Source organism: Miniopterus schreibersii (assembly GCF_964146895.1).
Source record: "Miniopterus schreibersii genome assembly, chromosome: 13".
Lineage (NCBI taxonomy): Eukaryota > Metazoa > Chordata > Mammalia > Chiroptera > Miniopteridae > Miniopterus > Miniopterus schreibersii.
This window is the reverse complement of record NC_138113.1, coordinates 61,795,039-61,811,230: the sequence shown is the minus strand read 5'-3', so window position 1 is coordinate 61,811,230 and position 16,192 is coordinate 61,795,039. Positions and strand designations below refer to the sequence as shown.

The following is a 16,192-nucleotide window of genomic DNA, read 5'->3' as shown; positions in this document are numbered from 1 at the left end:
ATAGCTATAAGGAATAAAATGGCAATAAATAAGCACCTATTAATAATCACTTTAAATGTAAACAGCTTATGGTCCGATCAAAGACATAGGGTAGCTGAATGGATAAGAAAACAAGGCCCATGTATATGCTGCCTACAAGAGACCCACCTCACAATGAAAGATACACTCAGACTAAAAGTAAAGGGATAGAAAAAGATATTTCATGCAAATAGAAATAAAAAAAGCTGGGGTAGCAATACTTATTTCTGACAAAATAGACTTTAAACCAAGGCTATAGTAAGAGACAAAGAAAGAAAATATGTAATGATAAAGGAATCAATCCAACGAGAAAATATGACCCTTGTAAAAATGTATGCACCCAACATAGGGGCACCTAAATATGTAAAGCAAATCTTGATAGACATAAAGGGAGAGAGCAACAGCAATACACTCATAGTAGGGGATTTTAACACCCCACTGACATCAGTCAATAGAACTTCCAGACAGAAAAATTAATAAGGAAACAGCAGTTTTAAATGATACACTAGACCAGATGGATTTAATTCATATCTTCAGAGCATTCCACCTCAAAGCAGCAGAATACACATTCTTTTCAAGGACACATGGAACATTTCCTAGAGTAGACCACATGTTAGGACACAAAACAAGTCTCAATAAATTTAAGAAGATTGAAATCATATCCAGCGTCATCTCTGACTATAATGTTATGAAACTAGAAATCAATCACAGGAAGAAAACTGAAAGACAAACAAACACACAAATGCTAAATAACATGTTACTAAACAATAAATGGGTTAACAATGAGATCAAAAGATATCTTTAAACATATGAAAATGAGGACACAACAACCCAAAATCTGTGGGACACAGCGAAAGCAGTCCTAAGATGGAAATTCATAGCAGTATAGGCCTACCTCAAGAAACAAGAAAAAAAAATCTCAAATAAACAATCTAACATTACACTTAAAGAAACTAGAAAAAGAACAAAAAACACAGTAAAGAGTGAGTTGAAGAAAGGAAATAATAAACATGAGAGGAGAAATGAATGGAATAGACTCTAAAAATACCAAAGATTAATGAAACCAAGAGCTGGTTCTTTGAAAAGATAAACAAGAGTGATCAACCTTTAGCCAGACTCATCAAGAAATATTGAGAGGACCCAAATATATAAAATCAGAAATGAAAGAGGTGAAGTAACAACTGACACCACAGAAATGCAAAGGAATGTAAGAAAATACTATGGACAACTATAGGCCAACAAACTGGACATCCTGAGTGAAACTGTCAAATTCCTGGAAACATACAATCTTCCAAAACTGAATCAGGAAGAAGCAGAAAATCTGAATAAGCTGATAAAAACGAATGGAATTGAAGTAGTAATCAAAAAACTCCCAGCAAACAAAAGTTCTGGACTGGATGGTCTCACAGGTGAGTTTTACCAAACATTCAAAGAAGCATTAACTCCTATTCTCAAACTAGTCCAGAAAATTCAAGAGGAGGGAAGACTTCCAAGCTGTTTTTACAAGGCCAGCATTACATTAAAAAGATCATGCCTAGCCAGGCATGGCTCAAGGGTTAATCATCAACCTAGGATCCAGGTGATAGAGGTTCGATTCCTGGTCAGGGCACATGCCCCTGGTGAGGGCTTGATCCCCAGTGGGGGGTGCGCAGGAGGCAGCAGATCAATGACTCATCATTGATGTTTCTATCTCTCTCTCTCCCTCTCTGAAATCAATAAAGATAGATATATATATATCTTTATTACATATATATATATATACATATATATATATATATATATATGTATGTATGTATGTATGTCATACAACATGTCCAAGTGGGGTTTATTCCTGGAATGCTAGGCTGGTACAATATTTGCAAATCAATAAATGTGATTTATCACATAAACAAAATGAAAGATAAAAATCACATGATCATATCAATAGACGCAGAAAAAGCATTTGACAAAATCCAGCACCCTTTTTTGATAAAAACTTTCAGCAAAGAGGGAATAGAGGGATCATACTTCAACATTATAAAAGCCACATACAAAAAAAAACCTACAGCCAATATCATACTCAGTGGGCAAAGACTAAAACCATTTCCCTTAAGAAGAGGAACATGACAGGGATGTCTGCTTTCAGCACTCTTATTGAACATAGTACTGGAAGTCCTTGCCACAGTAATCAGACAAGAAGAAAAAATTAAAGGCATCCAAATTAGAAAGAAGGAAGTAAAACAATCATTATTTCCAGATGACATGATACTGTATATAGAAAATGTTAAAGACTCCACCAAAAAAACTATTAAACTTAATAAATGAATTCAGCAATGTAGCAGGATACAAACTTAGCTGCCAGAAATCAAAGGCATTTTGATGCACCAATAATGAATTCTCAAAAGAGAAACTGAAAGAAAATCCTACTTACCAATGTAACAACAAAATAAGATACCTAGGATTAAACTCAGTCAAGGAGGTAAAAGACCCGTACTTGGAAAACTATAGGACATTGAAAAAAGAAATAGAGGAACATATAAACAAATGAAAAAATATACCATGTTCATGGATCGGAAGAATTAACATCATTAAAATGTCCATATTACCCAAAGCAATTTATAGATTCAATGAAATCCCTATTAAAATATCAACAGCATATTTCACAGATCTAGAACAAATATTTCCAAAATTTATATGGAACCAAAAAAGACCCTGAATAGCCTCAGCAATCTTAAGAAAGAAGAATAAAGTTGAAGGGATCACAATACCAGATATCAAACTATATTACAAAGCCATTATAATCAAAGCAACCTGGTACTGGCACAAGAACAGGCATATAGATCAATGGAACAGAACAGAGACCCCAGAAATCAACCCATGCCATTATGGTCAATTAATATTTGACAAAGGAGGCAGAAGCATACAATGGAATAAGACAGTAGCTTCAATAAATGGTGTTCGGAAAACTGGACAGGTACGTGCAAAAAAATGAAACTAGTCCACCAATTATCCCATACATAAGAATGAACTCAAAATGAATAAAAAACTTAAATGTAAATCACAAAACCATAAAAATCATAGAAAACATAGGCAGTAAAATTGCAGACATCTCCTGTAGCAGAATTTTTGCCAAAATATCTCCTATATCAAGAGAAACAAAGGAAAAAATAAACAAATGCTTTGAGCTAAAATGCTTCTGCACAGCAAAAGAAACCATCAACAAAATGAAAAGGGAACCCACTGTATGGGAGAGCATATTTGCCCATGATCCATCTGATAAGGGGTTAATTTCCAAAATATATAAAGAACTCATACAACCCAACAAAAGGTAGACAAACAATCCATTTAAAAACGGGCAAAGGACTTGAATAGACACTTCAAAGAGGACATACAGTTGGCCAAGAGACATATGAAAAAATGCTCAACTAATGCTGTCACTAATCATCAGAGAGATGCAAACTAAAACTACAATGAGGTATCACCTCACGCCTTCGAGAATGTCTACCATCAATAAATCAACAAACAACTGGTACTGGAGAAGTTATGGAGAAAAGGGGACCATAGTTCAGTGCTGATGGGAATGAAGACTGCTGCAGCCACTGTGGAAAACAGTATGGAGGTTCCTCAAAAAACTAAAAATGAAACTGCCAGTGATTCAACTTCTGGGAATATCTCCTAAGAATCCTGAAACACAAATCAAAAAGAATATATGCACCTCTATGTTCATAGCAGCGTTATTTATTATAGCCCAAATCTGGAAACAGCCCAAGTGGCCATCAGTAGATGAGTGGATAAAAAAGCTGTGGGACATTTATACCATGGACACTACACAGCTGTAAAAAAGAGGGATCTCTAACCCTTTGGCGCAGCATAGAGGGACCCGGAGAGTATTATGCTAAGTGAAATAAGCCAGGCAGAGAAAGAAAGTATCACAATATCTCACTTATATGTGGAATCTAATAAACAAAATAAACTGATGAACAAAATAGATCCAGAGACATGGATACATGGAACAGACTAAGGGATCTCAGAGGGCAGGGGGTGTGAGGGATTGGACAAGATTAACCAAAGAACATACGTACATATATGCATAGCTCCTGGACATAGACTATAATGCGGTGAAGGCCTGGGGTGGGGTGGGGCTGGGTAGACGGGGGCAAAGGGGGGAAAACTGGGGACATCTGTAATACGGTCAAGAAATAAAAAATAAATTTAATATAAAAACTAAAATAGAAAGTAATAAAGGGGGGATAAATGGTAATGGAAGGAGACATGACTTGGGGTGGTGAACACACAATACACTATACTGATGATATATTATAGAATTGTATACCTGAAACCTATATAATTTTATTAACCAATGTTACACCAATATAGTCCATTTTTTAAAAGAAAGCTGTAGTACATTTACACAATGGAACACTCCTCAGCTGTAAAAAAGAAGGAAATCTTACCTTTTGTGACAGCATGGGTGGACTTTGAGATTACCATGCTAAGCTAACCAAGTGCCCACCAATAGATGACTGGATTTAAAAAAGTGGTGATATATATACAATGGAATATTACTTGGCTATAAAAAGAATGAAATCTTACCCTTTGTGATAGCACAGAGGATATTATGTTAAGTAAAATAAGCCAATCAGAGTAAGACAAATCAGTATGATTTCACTTATATGAGAAATCTTTTGAACAAAATAAGCTAACAAACAAAATAGAAACAGAGTCATAGATACAGAAGACAGGCTGACAGAGGTCAGAGGGGAGAGGTGAAGAAAGTGAAGGGACTAAGCAGAAAACCAGAAACAAACTCACAGACACAGACCACAGGTGGTGATCACAAGTGGGGGCGGAGAGGGGAGGGCGGATAACCGGTGGAAGGACACAGCTTCGGGTGGTGAGCACGCATACTATAGACAGATAATGTATATTGAATTGTACACCTGAAACCTACATAGCTTTATTTACCAGTGTCACACCAATAAATTCAATAAAAAGTTTTTAAAACTCCAGCTCCCCTAGCACTGGGAGGCAAAAACTCTCCCACAAAATTAGCCCCTCTCTTGCTGTGGGTGCTCATGGCTGCCCACACTCTCACACGGACGGGTGCAGGGAACCGCGGGGGGCGGGGAGCCTGGCTGGAGCATGAGGGGGCTGTTGTCATCCAGGGAACACTGTGACCTGTGACCCCAGCCTCCACTCCCCAGCCCTGTTTCCTGGATGCAGCCTGAGGAATTCTATGTGAAAAGCTAAATATAACCCTGGATGTAGTGTTTCTGGACAGGAAATGCAGTTTAAAGTAAGGAAGATGATAAACATACTGACAAAGGAGACACAAACATCAAAATCAAGCCAAAGGAAAAATAATGGCCTGCAGTGTGCAGGCCTAGAAGAGCTATGGAAGGGGGTTTGGGGTTTGTTTTAGGGAAGCCTGAAGCAGGATGTGATGCAAAACCGGGATAATTCAAACTTCAGTTTTCCTTGAGAAAGCCACCATCCTTAACTGCGGTAGAAAATTCAGAACACAGTATTAAGAGCTGCTCAGCACTTCCGCTCTATGTTTTGGTGGTGTCCTTTTCATTTTTAAATACCAGCGCATGAGGCTCCTGATGTAATTGAAGTCATGCGCTGTCCTCTGCCCTGGGAGACGGGGTTCTCTCTGGCAGCCCCCTTGGCGCTCTGGTGCGTTCACTTTCCAGAGCCTCGCACTGGCCCAGAAGCAGGTGCAGCTCCGCCCTTTCCATGGCAACCCGAAGCTGGCCCTCGAACCCTGGGGGCATTCCCAGGTCCATTGCATTCAAATGACGGGGTCTCACCAACTCATAATCTAGACCTGAATTGGTAATTTCACAAAGCTGGTTTCTAAGCTTTACACTTTGGAGAATGTCAAGTATATACCAAGGAAACAGCAACTCCCGACCCAACCTCCGCATCTCCGTCACCAGCCTCAATAGCACCATCATCTACACCTAGTAGCTCCTTGCTGTCAGGTTTATTTAGAAAGAAATCCCCCAAATCATGGCATTTCTTCTGTAAATACAAAGGCTTTTAAATTACCCAGAATACCATTTTTACACCAGATTTTGTAAACTGTTGACACTATTACAGATGTCCCCCGTTTTATCCCCTTTGTCCACCCCTGCCCAGCCCCCCGCCCCCGGCCTTCACCACACTGTTGTTTGTGTCCATGGGCTATGCATATACAGTGGAACCTTGGCTCTGGGATTTAATTCATTTCCAAGGGCTGTTCGAGAAGCATTTGTTCAAAAGCCAAATCATTTTTTCCCATTATAAGTAATGTAAATTGAATTAATTTGTTCCGGACACCCAAATGAGCCTGCTTTAACCTTTCTTATTTACAATACATGTCAAATGCACTGTTTAATCTATAAATAAACACAAAAAGGACATGAAATGTAGATGAAAATTTCACAAAGAGGGAAAGAAATGCACAGTAAAAAATGAAAATTTATGTGCACGTTAAAACTCAACTTTAATGTTGAGAACTATTGCCTCTGAAATGCTGTCACCAGCTAACTGCTTTTCGTTCGTCCAGATCAACAGTTTTTCTACCTCTTCAGTTGCCTGTGATCCTTGTTTTGTGAGCACCTTCACACCCTTAGCAAAATCAGCACACTGATGCCTCTTCATGTTCTAAAATTGCGCTAATCCTGATCTAACTTATATGTGGAATCTAATGAGCAAAATAAACTGATGAACAAAATAGATCCAGAGACACAGAAGCATGGAGCAGACTGACCTCAGAGGGAAGGCAGGAAGAGAGTAATCAAAGAACTTATATGTTTATAAGCATAACCCATGGGTACAGACACTGGTCTGGGGAAGGCCTGGGGGTGGCTGGATACGGGGTGGAGGGGATCAATGGGGATAAAAAGGGACATGTGTAATATTTTCAACAATAAAGATAAAGAAATATAAATAAATAAATAATAAATAAAATTGTGCTGATCATCGATTTCGCCATGCCATACTTGGTAGCCAGACCAGACACCCAAAAACCTCTATCATACTTCTCAGTTATTTACTTTTTAAAATTTATCTTTATTGTTGAAAGTATTATAAATGTTCCCTTTTCCCCACTGATCCCCTCCACCCTGCATCCCCCAGGCCTTCACCACACTATTGTCTATGTCCACTGGTTATGCATATATGCAGATAAGTTCTTAGGTTATTCTCTCCCAACCCCACCACCCAACCCCCGCCTTCCCTCTGAGATCCCTCAGCCTGTTCCATGCTTCTGTGTCTCTGGATCTATTTTGTTCATCAGTTTATTTTGTTCATTAGATTCCACGTATGGGTGAGATCATGTGACACTTGTTTTCTCTGACTGGCTTATTTCACTCAGTATAATACTCTCCAGGTCCCATCATGCTATCTCAAAGGGTAAGGGATCCTTCTTTTTTACAGCTGCATAGTATTCCATGGTGTAAATGTCCAAGGAGATGCTTGATATGGTTTCAGTCTTCTTGAATTTGTAGAGACTTGGTTTGTGTCCTAACATGTGGTCTATATTTGAGAATGTCCCATGTGCACTTTGGGTTGAAATGTTCTGTAAATGTCAATTAAATTAATCTGATCTAATGCGTCATTTAAAGTCAGTTTCCTTGTTGATTTTTTGTCTAGAAGATCTATCCAGTAAAGTCAGTGGGATGTTAAAGTCCCCTACTATGACTGTATTGCTGTCAATTTCCCCTTTAAAGTCCTCCAGAAGTATGTTTGTTTTTCAGCCTCTGTGAGTCTTCTGTTCTGGGGTGGGTCTCTTGTAGACAGAAAATATTTCAGTCTCGTTTTCTTATCCATTCAGCTACCTCATGTTTTGATTGGAACATTTAATCCATTTATATTTAAAGTTATTATTGACAGGTACTTATCAATTGCCGTTTTATTTCTTTATGCCTATGTTTCTCATTCTCTCTATTTCTACTTCTCATTACAGCAGCTTCTTTAACATTTCCTGCAATGCTGGTTTGGTGGTGATAAACTCCTTTCACCATCTATCTTGAATGATAGCCTTGCTGGATAGCATAGTCTTGGTTTCAGATCCTTGTTTTGCATTACCTTGAATACTTCATGCCATTCCCTTCTGGTCTGTAGAGTTTCTGATGAGAAGTCAGCTGACAGCCTTATGGGAGCCCCTTTGTAGGTAACATCTTGCTTTTCTCTTGCTGGCTTTAAGATTTCCTCTTTGTCTTGAATTTTTGGCATTTTAATTATGATGTGTCTGGGCCTGGGCCTCTTTGGATTCTCCTTGCTTGGGACTCTCTGTGCCTCCTGAACTTGTGTGACTTTTTCTTTCACCAGGTTCGGGAAGTTTTCTGTCATTATTTCCTCAAACAGGTTCTCTAGCCTTTACTTACTTTCTACATCTTCTAGCACTCCTACGATGAGAATATTCTTATGCTTCATGTTGTCCTCCTTTAAACTGTCCTCCTGTTTTTTGTTTTTTTTCTTTTTGGTTCTCTGAGTGATGTTTTTCTACCCTGTATTCTAATTCACTGATGCAATCCTTAGCTTCCCCTAATTAGCTGTTCATTCCTTCCAATGTGTTTTTTATTTCTGCTATGTCATTCTTAATTTCCTTCATAGTTTCCATATCTTTCTCATGCTGTTGAGCATCTTTATGATCAGTATTCTGAACTTTACATCTGATAGATTGCTTATCACCATTTCATTTAGCCCTTCTTCTGGAGAATTCTTTTGTTCTTTCACTTGGGGCTTGTTTTTGTCTCTTCACTTTGGCTGCCTGTTTGGATTTGTTTCTATGGATTAAATAGATCTGCTAGGAGTCCCATTTTTTCAGATATTCTCTGGTCCAGGCCAATGTCAGACACTGTTTGTGGCTGCCCTTGAACCCTGTTTGAAGTTTTCCACACTCCACAGCTTGTGAGTTCCTCTGTTGGGGCTGGGTGCATTTGAAAAGGACCAAGATGGGCACCAAGGTCTGCTTTTCAAAGCCCTGGGTTCAGAAGCAAATCAAACGAAGGCTCAAAGCACCCAGAGGCTCTTAATTAACCTCAGGTTGTAGAAGCTCCACAGGATGGGGTTAGAGGTTTTCAATGGGCTGGGCAATTGCTCCACTCCTTCCCCTCCCCCCCCCCAGGCAAAAGCTGTTTGGAAGGTAAATTTCTGCCTGAGAAAGAAAGATGTCCTCTGCAGTATGGGGGAGATGACTCAGCCCAGGAATCCAGATGGCTGCCCTCTGATCTCTAATCCCCAAGCCAGCACCCTTGAATTCTCCTCACATAGCTCTAGTCCACTCTGCCTTCCTTCTGCTGGAGCCCAAGGTGAGTGGCTGCACATGAAACTTTGTGCGTTGGCCCTGTAAGAGGGTGCCTGCATTTCCAGATGTCTCTTCCAGAGAGACAGAAACCCTGCTGCTTTTCATAGCCAGATGTTATGTGGGCATCTTTTTCAGTTCTGGTGCTCTGGGCTGGGAAGCCCAGCCTGGGTTTAGGCCCCAGAGTTCTCAGAGGGAACCTCCCACAGCTGAGATAACCCTCCAGACCTTCAGCTGCTGCCTGTGGGAGCCGAGCCAACCCTCTTGCACCTCTGCACTTCCTATCAGTTTCTATGTGGTCTCCACTTTGCCTCCTTGGTTATGGGGGTGCTCTCCAGCTCGTCTTCAGTTGATTATTCAGGATGGTTTTTCTATATTTTAGTTGTAATTCCAGTTTGGGCCTGGGAAAATGTTAGTGTAGCTTCTACTCAGTCTCCCGCCATCTTGGAATTCTCAATTATTTCTTTTTAAAGCTCTATTGTTGTTCTCACAACTTTTCTTTTCACTTTTCTGTTATCACTAATCTTCTTACGACCCATAGTGACTTACTGTACATATTTAATAATGAGCAGCAACACAAGCAAAAAATCACGGAAATATTCACAGCACAGTTTCCTGAGATGTTAACAATTTGAGGTTTAGCAGTAAACTAACTGATACTCTAGCATTCTCTCCTTTGTTTGTCCTCTGGGGGACATGTGACTAATCATATAGCTATCAGCATGAAAGGGTTGTCTAGTTGAGATCTGAAGTTTTGTTCAACATCCAAGAAATTTTTCTGAGGACATCTTAGTGGAAAACCAAATTGTTCAAGATGAGAGACTTCCAAGAACAGGGGTTTCACTGTATCTTCTTTGGCTAATCTCTTCACCTTCTTTTATCCAATCCCCCAGATTCCCCACCCTTGTGACAGCTCAGCTGTCAGCCTGTTTCATGTATTCATGCCTCTGGTTCTATTTTATTCATCAGATTATTTTGTTCATTAGATTGCACATATTAATGAGATCATGTGGCATTTGTCTTTCTCTGACTGGCTTATTTCACTTAGCATAATAATTTCCAGGTCCATCCATGCTCTCCCTTCTTTTTCAGGGCCATCATGTAAATGTACCACAGCTTTTTTTTATGCACTCATCTCCTTATGGACACTTGAGCTGTTTCCAGATTTGGGCTATTGTAAATAATGCTGCTATGAACATAAGGATATATATATTCTTTCTTATTAGTGTTTTGGGATTCTTAAGATATATTTGCAGAAGTGAAATCACTGGGTCAAATGGTGGTTCCATGTTTAATTTTTTGAGGCAACTCCATACTGTTGTCTTTTAATATATATATATATAATTTTATTCATATTTAGAGAGTTAGGAAGGGAGAGGGAGAAACAGAAACATTGATGTGAGAGCATAACATCCATCAATGCTTCCTGCATGCCACCTACCAGGGATAAAGCCCAAACCTGAGCATGTGCCCTTGACAGAGAATTGAACTGGCAATTTTTGGTGCATGAGACAATGCCCAACTAACTAAGCCAGGGCTCATACTGTTTCCCACAGTGGCTGCACCAGTCTGTGTTCCCACCAGCAGTGTACTAGGGTCCCCTTTCTCCACATCTTCACTAGCACTTGTTTGTTGATTTATTGATGGTAGACATTCTGGCAGGTGTGAGGTGATACCTCATTGCAGTTTTAACTTGCATCTCTCTGATGATTAGTGACAGCATTAGTTGAGCATTTTTTCATATGTCTGTTGGCCATCTGTATGTCCTCTTTGAAGAAGTTTCTATTCAGGTCCTTAGCCCATTTTTAAATGGGATTGTTTATTTTCCTGGTGTTGAGTTGTATAAGTTCTTTATATATTTTGGAAATTAAACCCTTATCAGATGTATCATGGGCAAATATGTTCTCCCATACTGTGGGTTCCCTTTTCATTTTGTTGATGGTTTCTTTTGCTGTGCACAAGCTTTTTAGTTCGATGTGGTCCCATTTGTTTATTTTTTCCTTTGTTTCTCTTGCCCTAGGAGATGTATCAACATACATATTGCTAGGAGAGATGTCTGAGGTTTTGCTGCCTACGTTTTCTTCTAGGATTTTTATGGTTTCACTACTTACATTTAAGTTTTTTATTCATTTTGCGTTTATTTTTGTGTATGGTGTAAGTTGGTCTAGTTTATATTTTTGCATGTACCTGTCCAATTTTCCCAGCACCATTTATTGAGGAGACTGTCTTTACTCCATTATATGTTCTTGCCTCCTTTGTCAAGTATTAATTGAGAGTAATGGGTTGGGTCGATTTCTGGGGTCTCTACTCTGTTCCATTGATCTATATGCTTATTCTTGTGCCAGGTCCAGCCATTCTGATTACAGTGGCTTTGTACTATAGTTTGATATCAGGTATTGTGATCCTTCCAACTTTATTATTCTTTCTCAATATTGCTGCAGCTATTTGGGGTCTTTTGGGTTCCATATAAATTTTTGGAATATTTGTTCTAGATTTAAGAAATATGCCATTGTTATTATAGTAAGAATTGCATACAATTTCTTAACATTTATTTCTTTTTAAAAAATATTTATTGTCGAGAGTATTCCAGGTGTCCCCCATCTTAACATTTCAAATCTCTCCATCAGATTATTTTAAAGCAAATAATAGACATCCTAATACTTCACCTGTAGGTATTTCCGTCTCTATCTAAAGAATAAGCACCTTTTAATTTTTTTGTAATCAAAACCACAGTGCCATTATCACACTTAATAAAAACACTAATCACATACTATCATCAGTTATGGAGTAAGTATATAAATTTTTCTGATATCCTCAAAAATGTTATTTTACAGTTGAGTTGTTTGAATCTGGATCCAAACAAATCTACACATTGTATTTGATGGATCTGTTCCTCACGTCTCTTCTGACTTATGGGTTCTCTTTTCCTCTTTGTTTTTCTTAGTAATTAATTTACTGAAGAAGGCGTCTGTCTCACATTCTACAGTTTTCAAAATTACAGTCCAGTAGTGTTACTTTCCCATGCAAAATTTCATTTTTCCTTTATTCTTTTTTTAAAGAAAGCTTTATTGGGCATACTTGACATATAATAAACTGCACACAAAGTGTGTAATTCAATAAGCTTTAACATATGTATGCACTTTGAAACCATCACCACAATCAAGATAATAAATGGACTTGTCACCCCAGATACATTTTGCTCTCTGAATCTGAGCACACTTCATTTCTCCTGGTCTCAGTTTCTTTTCTATAAAAGGAGGGATGTAAAAGACAGGTGTATAGAATTAGATGGCCATGCATATGTGTCTGTATCTTTTATTCTTTCTCTCTTGACTTGTCACTCTATCAAATGTGAGATATAAATTACACAGATGGAGCCTGTAGGTTAAATTAGTTTTTTTATATTTCATAGGGTTGCTTTCTTTAGTTAAAATAAGAGGCCCTGTAGCTGCTTTCTCTCCTGCATACCAAAAAGGTTCATAAATTGGTTGCTCATTCATTGCTGAATATTGGCACATTTCTGTTTACGTTTCTGCATCACAGATCTCCCTTTTTAAAAAATTTATCTTTCTTGTTGAAAGTATTACAGCTGTCCCCTTTTTTCCCATCTTTGACCACCCCCCCAGGCCTTCCCATTTTGAACCCTTGCAAAGTATTACCCTTCTTCAATGCATTGTAGGCTCAGCTCCATGCAGGCTCATTCTGTCCCTAAAACAGGAAAGCACACAGGGGTGAAGGACCAAAGGCCCCCTGGGAGAAGCTTAGAGAGGTGCCTATTTTTACATCTTCAAGGAAGATCAAAATGAACATGGCAGGAAAGTGCTTAAAGCTGACAAAATGGAAGCAAAGGGGGTTTAAATAAAGCACTGTCTGTATCCTCTGGTTTCTTCAAACACTGCTGGCAGGCCATGAGCAAATCTGGGCCTGTAGTATTAATAAAAAGTATGGTTAATATTGTCCTGGATATTTGAAAATTTCAATGAAGTCTAAAGCCTTCTGTGTAGCAATTGGTTTGTTCATTTGCTCACCTGCTTGGGGCTAGGGAGAGGGTGGGTCTAGGAACACTGAACGGATAGTCCACCATCCCCTAAGCAGCTCACCAGAGGAGAGGAGCCTTTCCCAAACTTTCCCTGGCTAATTCTTATTCACTTTCACGTCTCAGTTCAAGGGTCTCTTGCTCTGGGAAATCCTGTCTGACTCCTAAGTTTTGGTTAATTCTCTTCTCCATGCCACCATCACTCTATTTACTACTAAAGGGATTGATCCATCAAGAGGATGTAACCCTGCTAAGCATATATGCACCCAATATAGGAGCACCTAAATATGTTTTTTTTTTTAACTGGAGGACTTTAAGGGAGAAATCGACAACAACACAGTCATAGTAGGGGCTTTAATACTCCACTGACTTAACTGGATAAGTCTTCCAGACCAAAAAAAATCAACAAGGAAACAGTGACTCTAAATGACACACTAGATCAGATGGATTTATGAACTGTCATTTGACCCAGTGATCCTACTTCTAGGAATATATCTAAGAAACTCAAAACACTAATCATAAAGAATCTATGCACCCCTATGTTCATAACAGCACAATTTACAATAACCAAGATCTGGAAACACCTCAAGTGCCCATCAGTAGATAAGTGGATAAAAAACTGTGGGACATTTACACCGTGGAATACTATGCAGCTAGAAAAAAGAGGGATCTCTTACTCTTTGAGACAGCATGGAGGGACCTGGAGAGTATTATGCTAAGTGAAACAAGCCAGTCAGAGAAAGACAAGTGTCACATGATCTCACTCATATGTGGAATGTAAGGAACAAAATAAACTGATGAATAAAATAGATCCAGAGACACAGAAGCATGGAGCAGACTGAGGGATCTCAGAGGGAAAGTGGGGGTGGAGGGGTGGGTGGGAAGAGATTAACCAAAGAACTTATATGCATATATTCATAATCCATGGACACAAACAATAGTGTGGTGAAGGCCTAGGGAGAGGGTGTGGGGTGGAGGGGCTCAATGGGGGGAAAAAGAGGACATTTGTAATACTTTCAACAATAAAGATAAATTTTAAAAGTCACAAGGTCAGATTCAAGGGGTCAAAAATAGACTTCACTTTTTTAAAAAATGTTTTTATTGACTTTAGAGAGAAAGGGAAAGTGAGCGAAAAACATCGATATGAGAGAGAAACATCAACTGATTGCCTCCAGCACGCACCCGGACTGGGGATGGGACCTGCAACCTGGATATGTGCCCTGATGGGAATCAAACCCGCCACCTTTCAGTGCTCGGGCCGATGCTCTAACCACTGAGTCACACTCACCTGGTCATGACTTCTCCTTTAATGGAAGTTTCAAAATACTGGGCATGAAGCTGCTCATCGGGTGTTTGCATGTAATGAAGGAGAAGCCACCTGTATACACAGAGGACACATGGGTCTTGAGGGAGTCCCCTGTAGTCCCTTCAGGACAAATGGACACAGCCTGAGGATCGGTGAGGCCAGAGGTAGGAGACGGGAATTACTCCAGCCTCCTCAACCCCCTTTCACTCCCTATTTGCACCCCTCCCTGCCCCCCACCCACACGGGTAGTAGGAAGATGTGTGTGGTTCTGCTGGGAGTGGAGAGAAATAGGCCACAAAATAGCTGAGAGTCATCTTACCCAGCAGCTCTGGTACCGGTGAGCTGTGTCTTCCAAAAGTCGTGGATTCAAGTTCTACCCTCAGGGCCTCAGAATGCGAGCTTCTCTGGAAACAGGGTCACCGCAGATGCAATCAGTAACATGCTAACAGGCTGTCATACTAGGGTAGGGTGGCCCCTAGTCAGTGTGGCTGGTGTCCTCGGGAAAGGGGAAATGTGGACACAGACACACCCTGAGCCAAGGAACCACCAGAAGCCAGAAGAGGGTCCCCTCCCCTCCCCTGGGCTGTGGCCCCACCAGCACCCGCACCTCCGTTTCTGCCCGTGGTGCTGTGAGACAACGAACTGTCGCTCGAAGCCGCGGGCTGGTGGTGCCGTGTCCAGCAGCCCCAGGACACTGAGGCACCCTCGCCCCCCTTCAGGCTGACCTCCTGCCAGTGCAGCCCCTCTGCGGACAGAGAAACCGGACACAGCGCGGGGAACACGTAACCGCCTCACTCTGGGCTTCTTTTTAAGCTCTCTAGACCCCAACTTCCTTATCTGTCTAAAAGAGGTAAAGACAGTGCCTACTTACCGGGCGGGCGTGGGGACAAGGCGGCCTGAGCGTGCAGCAGTTAGCCGAGCCCGGGCGGTGGTGTCGCCGGGTCCCACGGCGGCGGGATGGCTCAGCGAGCTGCCGTGGCCGCTGGAGCGGCGGACACCAGGGAAGGGTGTGGGTGCAGGGCTGTAAGAGCGGGGGGGGCCAGAGTGCAGCACTGAGAAGGGTGGGTGAGGCCCCTGCCCCGGCGCCCCTTCGTTCGGCCGCTCATCTGCTTCCTCGCCGGCCTCCACCCCACCCTTGGCCCCTTCCTGCTGGCTGCTGTGCTTAAACGGAAGGAAAATTACTGTTTGTGGTTCACGGCGATTCCACCAACCAGGAAAATAGGCTGTGTCAATCCACCCCATTGGGGGAACTCAGCTGATAACACTTGTGAAGTAAGTAAGCAGGCAAATGTATGCCTGTTTGAATTAATGAAAGTTTCTCTTGGCTGCACAGACTCTAAGTATTTGTTCCCAGCAACCCCACTGAGAGGCAGGGTTTGGCTTGGTCCCGCAGCTCGACCATCCCTGAGGCTTTAGCCGTTGCCTGAGGAGAGGTGACGTGAGCCTGAGAAGAACGGCAACGAGCGTGTGCCCTTGGCCACCTTTCCTGGCCCGCAGCTCAGCGTGACGCCCAGCCACTCCGCAGGCCTTCCGCCGAGCCTTCCTCACTCGCTCGTCC

The 16,192-nt window shown here is 41.0% G+C and overlaps 1 long non-coding RNA gene across 2 annotated transcripts; it reads right to left on the bottom strand.

The window, feature by feature from the left end:
* Positions 1-11,836: 11,836 nt before the first annotated feature.
* Positions 11,837-15,794, bottom strand: LOC308566405. Of its 2 annotated transcripts, none has more exons than XR_014000151.1 (4): positions 15,506-15,794; positions 14,954-15,038; positions 14,617-14,706; positions 11,837-12,539 (listed from the first exon to the last, which is right to left on the bottom strand). It is a non-coding gene; the product is annotated as an uncharacterized lncRNA (long non-coding RNA). The 2 variants fall into 2 exon arrangements; XR_014000152.1 differs by having other exon boundaries at positions 11,854-13,216; positions 15,506-15,775.
* Positions 15,795-16,192: the final 398 nt, after the last annotated feature.